Source organism: Oryzias melastigma, linkage group LG23 (assembly GCF_002922805.2).
Source record: "Oryzias melastigma strain HK-1 linkage group LG23, ASM292280v2, whole genome shotgun sequence".
NCBI lineage: Eukaryota > Metazoa > Chordata > Actinopteri > Beloniformes > Adrianichthyidae > Oryzias > Oryzias melastigma.
Window position 1 is genome coordinate 12,065,566 of NC_050534.1, and position 12,657 is coordinate 12,078,222.

At 37.3% G+C, this 12,657-nt stretch overlaps 1 protein-coding gene across 3 annotated transcripts in view; it reads right to left on the reverse strand.

The window, feature by feature from the left end:
* Positions 1–12,657, reverse strand: part of wnt5b (wingless-type MMTV integration site family, member 5b) — an 88,186-nt gene that overhangs the window by 35,869 nt on the left and 39,660 nt on the right. For all 3 annotated transcript variants that reach the window (XM_024288003.1, XM_024288022.1, XM_036210175.1), the window contains exon 2: positions 220–287. The gene's annotated coding sequence lies outside the window, so the exon portion shown is untranslated. The remainder of the gene's footprint in view (positions 1–219; positions 288–12,657) is intronic.

The following is a 12,657-nucleotide window of genomic DNA, read 5'->3' on the forward strand; positions in this document are numbered from 1 at the left end:
CATGCCAGATCCTAGACCACGCAGGAGACCCCCCCCACCCCTCCGTTCTCTGCTCTCTCATTGCTGGCCCCCTCACCAGCCCCACAGTCTCTTCCTTTTAGCATTCCTCACCATCATTCAAAGCATTTAGCATTCTCTCCCTCCTGACTCAGTCCGCAGGGATTTAAGGGAAAAAGGCCAACAACAGGGATTGTTGACCAAAAAGGAACGCGCACTCACACACAGAATGTCAAGGTTCTCCGTCTCTGAAGTTTTCCTCAGCCGGCCTTTGGTCTTGTGCAGCAGCCCTGCAACAAATACACAAAAATAATGCATTAGACTTGTGAAACAAAGTTTATCACTCCATTTACTTTAGTATTATAGTTTCGAATGTAGTAAAACATTTAGCTTCCTTTTTTTTTTTCTCAAATTCTGATCCATCAGATACAGGATTCAGTCGACAGTGGTGTAACACACGGGTACAGAAAGATCTCTGAAATGTAGACTGACGAAGATACAATCAGCCGCATTCACATGATAATGTGATACTTTATTAATCCCCACAGGGAGAAACTCTTTGTCCAGTACCCTTCTGAAGGGGTCACAGGTCAGAGCCTGCTTTAGAGCACAACTATTGGGGGGAGCTGTATCCAAAGAGGATGAGGAGCTGCAAGGGGAAGTTACCTTCCTCACCCCGTTGCTGGTTTGTGAGGCCTGCTCTCATCTGAACATACTTAAAAATCATGCTTTTTATCCCTAAAACATTTAAGGAGAATAACTATCTGTGCGTAATATGTAAATTTCTTCATTTGCATTCGGAATAGAGATCAGAGTGAACTCTGATCGGGACTTTTACTGCAGAATGTTCACTTAGATTTTCATTATGACAATGCATTTATAAGGGAGTCTTTTTTTTTAAAGTAACTTGTAAGAAAAATGGTACTTTACTCAGCCGTCGGGGTAACCCAAGGTTGTTTATATTTTTAAAAAGGCCATGACCTCTTCATAGTGTTACTGTTGAGAGCTTAGTGCTGCACTTCTCTATTCATATCTCTTAAGCGTAATTCTTCTTATCCCCTTTAATGAAAATTAAACACATTTACAGTCAGTAAGATGGAACTGTTTTAAATCTCAAAAGAAAGAGAAAAACTTCAAATAATTTCCAACTTTTTGTCAAATTAATTTGTGTTTGCATATGCAAAAACTTACTTTAAAGGTTACAGAAGAAACTACAGCTTATTTATGTTCTAGTCCATGTGATAAATATTATTTATCATTTCTTTTCTGCTGTGTGGGGATGATTCCACTGTAAATAATACACTTTTGAGTGAGGAATTCAACTCCTGTTCCAAAATTACATCCAATTTGGTCTAATTTTAGAAAGTGTAAATCTGACAAACATGTTATCTTAACAAGCTGCCATGTAGGAGTGTTAATTTCACTCAAAAATATATTCAGGTTCTAAATTAGCTGCTTTTCACTTCCTTTTTTAAGAAAATAGTTTCTTCCAATTTGCAAATTTGGTAGCTAAAATGATATATATATATATATATATATATATATATATATTGCATATAAGAGCCAAAAATAAAACATTTTCAATTACAATTAATTGTTAATTTTGAAAGGAAAAAAGTAAAATCTGCCTTTAATGTACTTCGTTTTATGATTTTTTGAATGTTGGTGATTTTATATTGTTTCTTTCGCCTGTATTTTTCATTTAAAATAATTCCGAGAGCAGTCTCTGCTCCGAAGTCCGCGCCGACTGCTGTGATCAGGCATTAAACAACATTCTGCATCACCGCTAATGAAGTGCAGCACTAGAAAATGACTCATCAAATGCATAATTAGCACATGCACCTGCACGTGGGATGAATCATCAACTTTTTAAAAATCCTTTATAACAGTGAATAATTTATAGATAACTGCATTTTTTGAGTTTCTGAACCAAATTTCATACTTACTGTTCCTTATTTAGAAAAATATAGATCCTTAAAAAAAAAAAGCTGTTCTGACAGGTTGAAATGTGAGAGTGGGGACACGGCGGAGGCCTTTTTGAGACTACCAAAGTCCTTCTGTGTCAATTCTGAATTTGTTTGCCGTTTCTAATTTTATTTAAAGGTTTTCATACAATCGGTTGTTAAATTTTTACAAGTAAGCCGAGGGAAGTTTATTTGCACATCATTTTTGTGTAAAAAGACAATTCAAAGTGCTTTGTATGATAAAATCTACTAAGAATTATTCTAAAGAAATATTTAAGGTGCAATTATTTAAATAGAAATTCAAAGAAAGTTAGAAAAGTTTTAATTTGAAGTGAACTTAAAGTTTAATCCAGTAAACTTAAATTAAAAAGTAATCAAATGCAGATAAAAACAGGCGATTCTTTAACCTGGATTTAAATAAACTGCATGTTTCAGCTGATCTGAGGCTTTCTGGAAGTCTGTTCTAGATCTGTGGAGCATAGAAGCTGAATGTGGCTTTTTGGTTCTGACTCTAGGAACTGACAATAGACCGGATCCAGATGGTCTGGTTGGTACGTACTGGTTCCGGGGGTTAATTGTGTGTTTTGGTGCTAAAGCATTCAAAGCTTTATAAGCCAGCAACACAGCTTTAAAGTCTATTCTCTGGCAGACAGCCAACCAATCTTTAAACCTCAGAACTTGACTGATGTGGTCTACTTTCTTGGTCCTTGTGAGAACCCACAACTACTAACCCAGTACTGAATAAGCTGCAGTTTCCTAATTGATTTTTTTGTTGTCTTGTAAAAACACTTTTCCAGTAGTCAAGTTGACTAAAGATGAAAACATAAACTAGCTTCTGCAGGTCCTGCTTAGATATCAGATCTTTAATTCGTGAAATGTTTTAAGATGATAAAAAGGTGATTTTGTGACTGCCTTAATGCATTTAATAAAGTTTCGGTCTCCACCCAAGTTTCTGGCCAAGTTGGTAGTTTCCAAAGAAAACATATAGTAACAACGAATGTAAATTTACATTACTGAAGCTTAATCTACAGACTTTCTATTTCATAAATGCAAAGTGGTGCTTTCCTTCATGACATTAAATCATAAAATCTTGCTAGAAATGTATTTTCTTGCTTCGGCTCTGATGCTATGTTCACAACGGGTTCGGAAATTGAGTTCGAGCGACCGCTTTCAATGAAAAACGTTTGTAAACTTGCACATGTTCATTAGGCAAGTTTATGTCAGTTTTCGGGCTCTACATACACACGGTGAAAGTTAAATTATTTGATCTTGACCACTCGGAGACTCAGCTTTGCTAGTGACGTAAGGGTAGCATCATTTTCAAAATATAGTAGAGCCAGCTTGTTGGAAACTGATCACGAAGGAGAAATTAATAATTGCAGAATAATTGCCCGCCCAGAATTATAGTTTTGTAATTGAGCAGTGAAAAAAAATGCCTAGAACAAGATTTGGACCAGTTCGACATTTTGCACTTTAGCCTCGTTTCCGCTTAACGGCCTGGTCCGGTCCGGTACGGTAAGGTCCAGTTAATTCTGCTGAGTGTTTCCACTCACTTAGAGGTTTGTTTTCACGGCGCATGCGTGGCGTAGACCGCTAGCATATCATTGCATCATTGTAGTGCGACCACTAGAATAGCGACAACAATGGAGGTCATCCAGCAGCTCGTCTTTTTCTTGGTTTACTTTCTGTACATAGTGTATAACAGGAATTTAATGTCGTTTTGAAAGAAGATTGCGGGCGGCTAATCCAAATGCTTATAAACGTTAGAAACTTTAGCTTAAATTACGCTTTTTAATATCTTCAACACTTTCTGCCAATCAACGGGTGGCAACAGTGGCTCCGCCCCAACTGTTCTGTTACACTTTTCAATGGACCTACAACTGATGGGCGCCCCCAAGAGGTTCGGTTTGGTACTGTTTAATGGGTCCATTTTACAATGGAAATGCTCAAAATACCAGACTGGTCTGCTCAGTGGAAACGAGGCTCAGGTCTCTTCCAAATGTGAGTAGTCCTGTGTGAACACCACACGCTTTGCTTAAGCTCAAAAATCAGCATGTTCTTGAACGCACCCCCCATGTCCGGTGTGTACATAGCTTGACAACTCCACTTCTTGGTTGAACGTTTGTTTTTTCCAGTCAATGTATGACCATGGACTCTCACTGGTTAAAGCCCCAAACCTTCTCCAGTCTGACTGATTTGCACCTACAGATGTGTAAAAAAGAATGTCAGAGGCTCAGTTCATGTGTGAAAACAGCTTTAATTAGCAAATTTTCCACCTTTCAACAGTCAGGCCACAGTACCTGCTCTCTTCCCTTCCGTCTTTCAACAAGCTAAGCTCTCTACAGACTTTCCCTCTGCACTGTTCAGACATAATTAAAAACAGATTCAAACTTTTTTCCCCTTCTTATTCATACATTTAAATAAGCAGCAGAATAGCAAATTAAACAAAATCCTTTGACACGTTTGTCAACATGAAACATTTACAAGTTGAGAGAGACTGAGAGCTGCTTCTCCTTTTTAGCTCTACTTCCCGTGTTTGAATATCACAGCTGGCTGAGCAGAGCAGCTCTCAGATTTGTGAACACTTTTAACTCAAAGGTTTTCTGTGTTCGTAGCGCTGCTGAAATAAAAGCCTCGAATCATGCAGAAAATGACTTAATTCCGAACACAAGATCTGGATATTTGAATGACTGACAGCTCCTAACAAGTTCATTCAAAAAAACCCGCCGCCACCTAAATAAGAACCACATTTCTGCTGCATGTAGGTCGCTGACAAACCCTTTTTGTACTACAAAAGCTGCCTCTGTGTTTGAACTTTGCTGTGTATGTTGTAAAAGTTGAATTGTGACTCGTCACTTTGCGCTCTGAACCAAGTTTCCTGTCAGGCAAAAAGGAACAGCTCTATGTATGTGTGCAAGTGTGTTTTACTGCCATCATTAAGGAGAAGTTCACCATTAACAGGGGAACTGGGGCTATTCACAACAAAGCAGTGTGGGTATTAGCATCAGAGTGTTATTGCCCTCCCCCACATGCCTCCGTCTCTTTGGCTGCAAAAACTCCAAAACTGTTTTTTCCTGTCTGCCGCCTTGTCTGTCAATCTTTTCTTCAGCCGTCTGTGATGTGCGTTTCTTTTCAACAAATGCCAAATCTTCTTTTCCTTCCTGTTTTCATTCCAACTTCTTGCCCGTTTTAACCCTACATTTCCTCCCGCGTCCTCCTCGTTCCTCCTTTATTTCTCTTTCATCTCACCGTTCGCTCCATCTCCCCCCACAGTTCACCAACTCCTTATCCCTCCTGCTTTCATTCCTTACCTCTTAAATTGTGTGCCACCTGGTGTTGAGGTGTCACTGAGGTACAGTAGACGTCTCTTTGAAGTCTCAGGGGCAGTGTGTGTTCATGTGTGCGAACAAACGCTGTGCTGGTTTTGATTCGGGCTTCTCTGAAGAAGTAACGTTCTTTGTACGAGCTCTTGTACGTTTGTCTGATGTTCATTTGCTTTTTATGTTTTGTGCTTTTGTCAACTAATCAATCATTTGTTTGAGCAAATTTTAATTACAAAAACAAAGAAACTTCAACTTTTTACTTTCATTCACAACACAGAAAGTTGTTTGCTTTCTAAAGGTGCCAAGAACTGAGTTGGTTTCAAGCAAGATGTTTCAAATTGTCAAAAAAACGTAAATGAATAATTCCTTGTGAAGAAAAAGTCACGCAAAAGACATTGTAGAAATGTATTTGAAAGTATTTGGGTTAATGGAAGAGAAAGGCAATTTGTTGCAGAAGCTATAAAAAATAGTTAAATGAAACCTTGTTCAATAAAGATGGAACATCACTCAAAGTGTTAGTGTCAGAAACAAGGCGGTAACTATGACTTCCGAATTGAAGCACATTAAAAAACCAAAGTAACTGGAGCTAGATATAGTCTACCAATTAACATGTATTTTCTTAAACACAGGTACTTTTTTGTATGTAAAATGGTCTAAACAGCAAAAAGAAAACATTTAACTTGATTTTAAAACCCATTTTATCTCCAATAAAAGACTTTAAAGGGGCCCTACCATGAAAATTCTACTTTTTGAGGTTTTAAATGCATTTTACTGTTGTTTTTTGACGTGCTGGCTGGACACGGTACCGAGTTGGGGTTAGGATACTGGTCCAGTCCAAATCCCAGTACTGGTATCGGTTTATGTCCTAGTTCCGGGACGTGGGTTGGGGACCCCTGATTAGCATATGTGGCCCAGCACCAGTTCTCAGCCTGGAGGTTGGGGACCCCTGATTTAATTTAAACAGGCAGCACATAAAAAAAAAAAAGTTGGGGACACCCAAAAGATCAAAAAGTGAAGGGGCCCGAACCAAACGTCCATGAATGACAAGTTGGGAGTGAGAATACGTTATTTTAACATGTGACTCGAAAGGAAATCACTCCCTTTTGCCACCAGCCTCCAGTGGTCAAGTGAGGAACATCAACATTTGGTGAATCCTGGTTGGAATCCATTAAATAAAAGGTGAGGGAATGTGCTTAACCTGCCACCCACCACCCCTCATAAAGTCACTGTTGGAACAATCTGCTTGGACCTAAAAGAAAAATATGATGTCATCAATGTTTTTGCAGTTTTGAGAAAAAAAGCCTACGTTAACATTTATAGCATGACTCATTTTTTTTTTTATCTTATTTCTAAAACTCTAAACAAAAACATCAAAAATCCCTCTGATTCCTTTCAATGTATTTGTGGTCATGTGTTAAATAATTACTTCTTACATTAAACCTAACTTATGTGTTTCACTTTAGGTGAAACTCTGAAAAGTATTTTACTCAGCACAAAAAAAGAGTAACAGTGAAGAGAGGAGTTTAAAATAAAACTGGACTCAAAAGTACCTTTACTTTTTAGTGTTTCAGGCTGGCATAGGGTGAGACGAGATAGAGAGGAGAAAAGGAAAAAGCACCTCTGTCAGCTATTAACAGCACCCATCCTCCAGGGAGGAAAAGAGAGGAGAGAAAAAGACAGAAAACCATGGAAAAGTGGTGAAAAAGCAGACCATAAACAAGGAAAGAGACGGATAAAAAAAAGGAATAGCCGGTGAGAAAGAAAAGTAGAGGAATCTGTGAGTCACTGTGGGCTGGGTTGCCATGTTAAAATACAGACACAGAAACTCTAACGAAGTATTAACACTACCTATAGCTGGTAGAGCGCAGAAATTATTTATGCAAAAATCCCATCACTGCCCATCTCATAATTTACCGGCCAGCAGAACGGCTAATTAACTTCAGTTGAACACTGGGCCCACACACAAACATTGACAAGCAAAGCCCGCTCCACATTCCTCTATAGGTAATGAGCTGCTTCTCTAGCTTTTACAGCAAAATAAAAAAAAGTAAAGGTGTCATCACCCACCCAGCGGTGGTCTTTAGAGAAGCGCTTAATAAATTCCAATTGGTTCTCCTTCTTTTACTGGGACTGGTCATGCTACTCCATGTGTGCCAACATATTACACAGACTGAGAAAACAAACCAGTAAATCTTTAATTCGCAGCCATCTTAATTTAAAGTGAAACACTGGATTGTGTTGCTGAATCTTTTATAATAGCCTGGGCAATTACGGTGGGAGGCTGAGAATTATGCAGCATGTGATGCTGACTCCTGCTCCCTATTCCCGCTTCCTTCCACAGAGGAAAACGACAGGAATGTGAAGATGGAGAGGAGGTTGACATGAGGGTGTTTTTTTTTTTTTTAGCTTTCTTTGTCTCAATGTGAAACTACGTGCAGCACTGGCAGAAATGTGACAGATAACTGCTATGTGAAAAGCTAACAGGCTTGCACACACTCTAATTTGTCAGGTGAGATGATCCGGTAGCGTGGGAGCTGCGAAGAACTTGCTTGTCTTCCTGTGCACGTGATTCAAAGTGCATGTGTATAATACACACATGCAAGTTTGCGTCTGGCTTCGACTGCAGGCTCTCTGTCAGCTTGTCATTTAGGCATCAATACAGAGAAACTTTTCCATCCTCTCCTTATATTGTTCATAAATTGTTTTGCTCTTCTAAAACAGGAGAAAAGAGCTACAGGAGGGAATTTAGTTTATAAGTTTTACAACAGGAACCACATATGACCAAATTGTTTTTAGAGTGCTTTAAAGACCCACCAATCATCTTTTAAACTATTTTTTAAATGAGGATTATGTCGTTTCTAGGCACATTTTTAGCCAAAATCAAAAAAATGATGTCGTTTTCTAGGTCATAGTTGCTGCACAGTGGCAGGAGTTCAGTAGAAATTCACGAAAATTGGATTTGCATTCATACCCATCTTTTTTTTTTTTTTTAATATATGAATATATAAACTATATCTATTCTTTGGCACGAACAAAAGCTATTACTAACTGAACTCCAAATTAGCATAATATTCCTCTGTAAATTAAATCAGCCAAAAATGTTAGCATGTTGCTAAAATAAAAGTTAAACTCTAAATTAACCTAAAAAACTCCAGGAGATAACAGATTAGCCAAAAATGTTAGCATATTGCTAAAATATTAGCTTAACACCAAATTAGCAAAAAAAATGTAATTAGAGGCCAAATTAGCCAAAAAAAAAATAGCTTGTTTCTCAATTACTAGGTGAACTCCTATATGGCCTAAAATTTATCACTAAACTAAATTAGTCAAAAAAGTTAGCCTGCTGCTGAAATAGAAGCTAAACTCCAAATCAGCCTGAAAACCCCAGTAGATAGCAAATTAGCCCAAAATGTTAGCATGTTGTTAAAATAATAGCTTATCTCCAAATTTTTGAAAATTACTATTTTATTTTTCTTCAGCTAGAGAGCCACCATGGCAGGATAGAAGAACCACATGTGGCTCTGGAGCCGCAGGTTGCAGACCCCTGCCCTAACCCAATAATAACAAAAATGCTACAGTTTTGAGCCAGATATCAGCTCAGACGAGGAAAACAAAGATGTACATGGATCTATTTGTCTGCAAATGGATGCATCAGAATGGAGTGGACGGGCCCGCCGATTGTAGCGCTTAAGCTTTTTCAAACAGCCTTTTTTTCTACTGATTCACAATGATTTGAATAAAAAAAATACTCAGAAAAAAAAACTGTCAAATTAATTTTCCCAATATGTGTCCTCCATCATGAAATAAATACCTTAAGATAATGTTAATAACACAAAAAACACAACTGTCAGTGGAGTGGGGCTTTAAATAGATATAAATAAAGACTAAAGATAAAAGTCAGGCAAATGTGTAAATCAAAGTTGGACTAGAATGAGTTAGAAAAAACAGGATTTTGTTTTTAAAGCCACAAAAACAATTTAGCATCGAAGTATTTGTGATATTTGGTAAAAATCATTGACTGTACATAAGAACTGGACAAAGCAAGAGTGATGTCATCCAAAGAAAATGGCTTCTTCTAGCTCCAACGAAATGAAGTCAATTCAGTCACAATTTTTTGTAGCTATACGGACGCCGCCATGTTGGAACCAGACATAGTCAGTAAATTGGTCTGAGTCGTTGTTTCTATGGCAACCGCTCTCGCCAATCAGGAGTGAGCTTGTTGGACACCTGTGCCATTTAAGCTGAATGTTGTCAGTTTATAATACAAATAACATGCATTACAAATTAATAATAAAAAAAAAAACAGAATTAGCAAAAAACATGTTGATAGAAGTCTATGAGATTTTGGCTCTTTGGAGCCGGCGGATATCTTACATCTATGAGTCTATTACATAGTCAATGGTCAAAATTTACATTAATTTGCATTTTTTATGCTTTATGATTAGTTATTGACTATTTTGGCAGTTCAATGTCGCCTTTTTTTTAATTAGAGTTGAAAATTAAAATAAACAGAAAACTTCAATTGCTGAGATTCTACAGAAATGGTCAAGTGGTCTCAGTTGAGAACCAAAAGCAGCACCAACCTTCTGGTTTACACCCCAGAACTCAAAAAGCAGTGGGATAACGTGCCCAAAAACTCATTTAAAGCCCTGGGGAAAAAGTACTTAAAGGTTCAAATCGTGAAGTGGTTCCTCCAAAGCTTTCTTTCCTCAGCTTCATAGAATATTTATTGATGCGCCAGAATAAGAACACCAAGCATTCATACAAGGATCATGCTAAAACAATGTCTCATTTACACAAAACCCAGCAGTTTTAAAGCTACTTTTATTGTTGCAAAAAGGGGGACATACAGAGTTTAATGTCAGTGAAAGTACCAATAATCACCTGAACTGAGCTGTTTTTGTCTGAGGAAAAGAGGGAATAACTAACCAAGCCAGCAGACAGTAAAACAGTAAGAAAACCTCTATCAAACAGTTGCTTAATATTCAGTGGATAAAGACATTACTGAGAGAGAATGGCACTCTTATCGCCCAGTAAGTGAATTACAGTCAATTTGCATGTTGAGTGAATTCAACTCAAAGAGCCTCAGATCCAGAGCGCGGCGTGCCCTATGATAACCAGCCCGTCTATTTCAGTTTGACAAAAGCTTTGTCCACATCAGACTTTTGATTGGCTTATATGTGAGCACATCTGTTTGCATTAGTATTGGATTGTTGTTGGATTTTAAAAAATAAGTGAGTGGAGGCAAAGAAAACCAGAAAGATAGAAAAATGCACCATTGTCTGAATTTTTTACTTTTACAGACTTAATATTTTAATTATATTTGAAATAATTAAGAAAATTAGATTACATTTAAAAAAATGATTTTTTTAAAATGTTTAAATTTTTGTTGTGGTTTTGTAAAACACAAATCATCAAACTGAAACAAAATCGTGACCCAAAAATCGAGATTTGAGCCGAATCGTAGGGAAATTGAATTGTTGAATCTCTAATAAATACATTAATAAAACTAACTCTAAAGGCTTTTATAAGTTAGAATGTTTCCCTGGTGTCTTTCTGGGATACTTCACTAAATAAAAATCAACACATTTCTATAAAGAGCAATATGAGTTTACTGTTTGCAAATCAAATCTTCAGCTAATAATATGACATGTTATCAGTCTTTAAAGAATTATACTAAAAAAATAGGTTCTTGTAGATTTTTTCTTATTTTGGAAAACACAGAAAGAAAATTAAGATTAATAAAGCATTACTGAGTATTTTAAAAACTCAAACTGTGGTGAATTGGAAGCAAATGCAGTTTGAAAAAAGCCTTAAGGGCATTTTTACAGTAGGATTTAGCTGCAGGTTCTCTTTGAGTATGTGTTACCTTCATTTAATTTTGTCTCTTTTATGCTTGATAAGAAAACCATCCTCTACGGCACTCAACAGATGAATTTTTGGAGGGGGTATTATCAAAATGAGCATTAAGATAAAACAGTGGAGAGAGATAGAAGAAAAGAAGCTACAAACAAACTTAATCTAAGAACAAAGTATGCTTCTTATCATCTGACAACCTTTTATTGCAATAAACTCATTTTAGATATAAAAAAAAAATGCATTCTGGGCTCTTCAATTTTCTGGAGAGTCTGTCGACATTCTCACTGTAATGATTCACATCAAGGTTTACTTGCACGTCTTGTTTTCAGTAGGAACCCAGTCTACCTGTTTGTTCACACTAGCGTTCAGATGAGCTCTTACGAGGGGAAAACAAAGCAAACACAAATGTCCTGTCAATTGTTTCTTAAAATTCCTTAAACTACATTCTTTTTCAATTTTGAACACATTTGAAGAACCAAAACCAGTGGAAAAGAATCTATATGAACTTCACAGGAACAAACAAGGAGTAATAATCACCCTGAGTAAGAAAGAGGTTTAAAAACAGACAAATAAAGAAACAGAGTAAGAAAAAGACATGGGAGCAGCAGTGAGAGAAGATGAAGAGAGAAACAGAGTGGAATACAAACAGTGGCTGTGAGTGTGTGCTTGTACACCAGGTGTGTATCTGACATCCCCAAGGTCCTCCTGGCTGTCTTCTCCCATTGATTAGTTCATATTGATCTGGCCTGGCACAGACACTCTTGACACACACACGCAAGCGAGCTCACAGCATGGTTCACTTGATTTAGCCTGGCTTTGACACAGGGGACATCAGGGTACATTGTTAACACACACGCGCGCACCCCGGTGCACGTAAACACACACACACCAGTACACCGACGCATAAGAACATGTACAAAGAATCATTTTGTCTCTAAAAAGGCAACCATCTTTTTTCTGATGCACATACACCAGCATGCTTGTCAAACAGCAAACACTCACACCCACTGTTTGTTCATGAGCATTTGTTGTGTGGCAGGGATCAGTGAGCACATAGGGGCAGGCTGCGAGACAAACTCGTATGCAAACTGGATAAAAAATGGGTTTGTTTTCAACTAACTGTGGGATTCCTTAAACACTGAGAATATGAATGCATATGATAAACATTATAAATTGGTTTGAATCAAAATGCAGGAAATTTAAACACTTTTTTCTTTTTAATAGTCAATGAATTAAGAGAATTTTTGCATAAAAACATTCAAAAAACCTTCATATAAGAACTGGGGTCTAGAAAAGTAGGCATTAATTGTTGTTGGAAAAAAAAAAGTTTGGTGCCAGTAGTTCTTATCAATAAGTCTTAATGATTGAACACTTCAGTGAGTCTGCATAAAGCTACTGAAATGGTAAAAATACATTTTTAAACATGGTGTTCACACTGGACAAGCAGGGAGGGACTTCTTCTTCTTTTTCTACTGTTTACTAGCGCATGTCCGCCACCTACAGTTGGAAGAGGC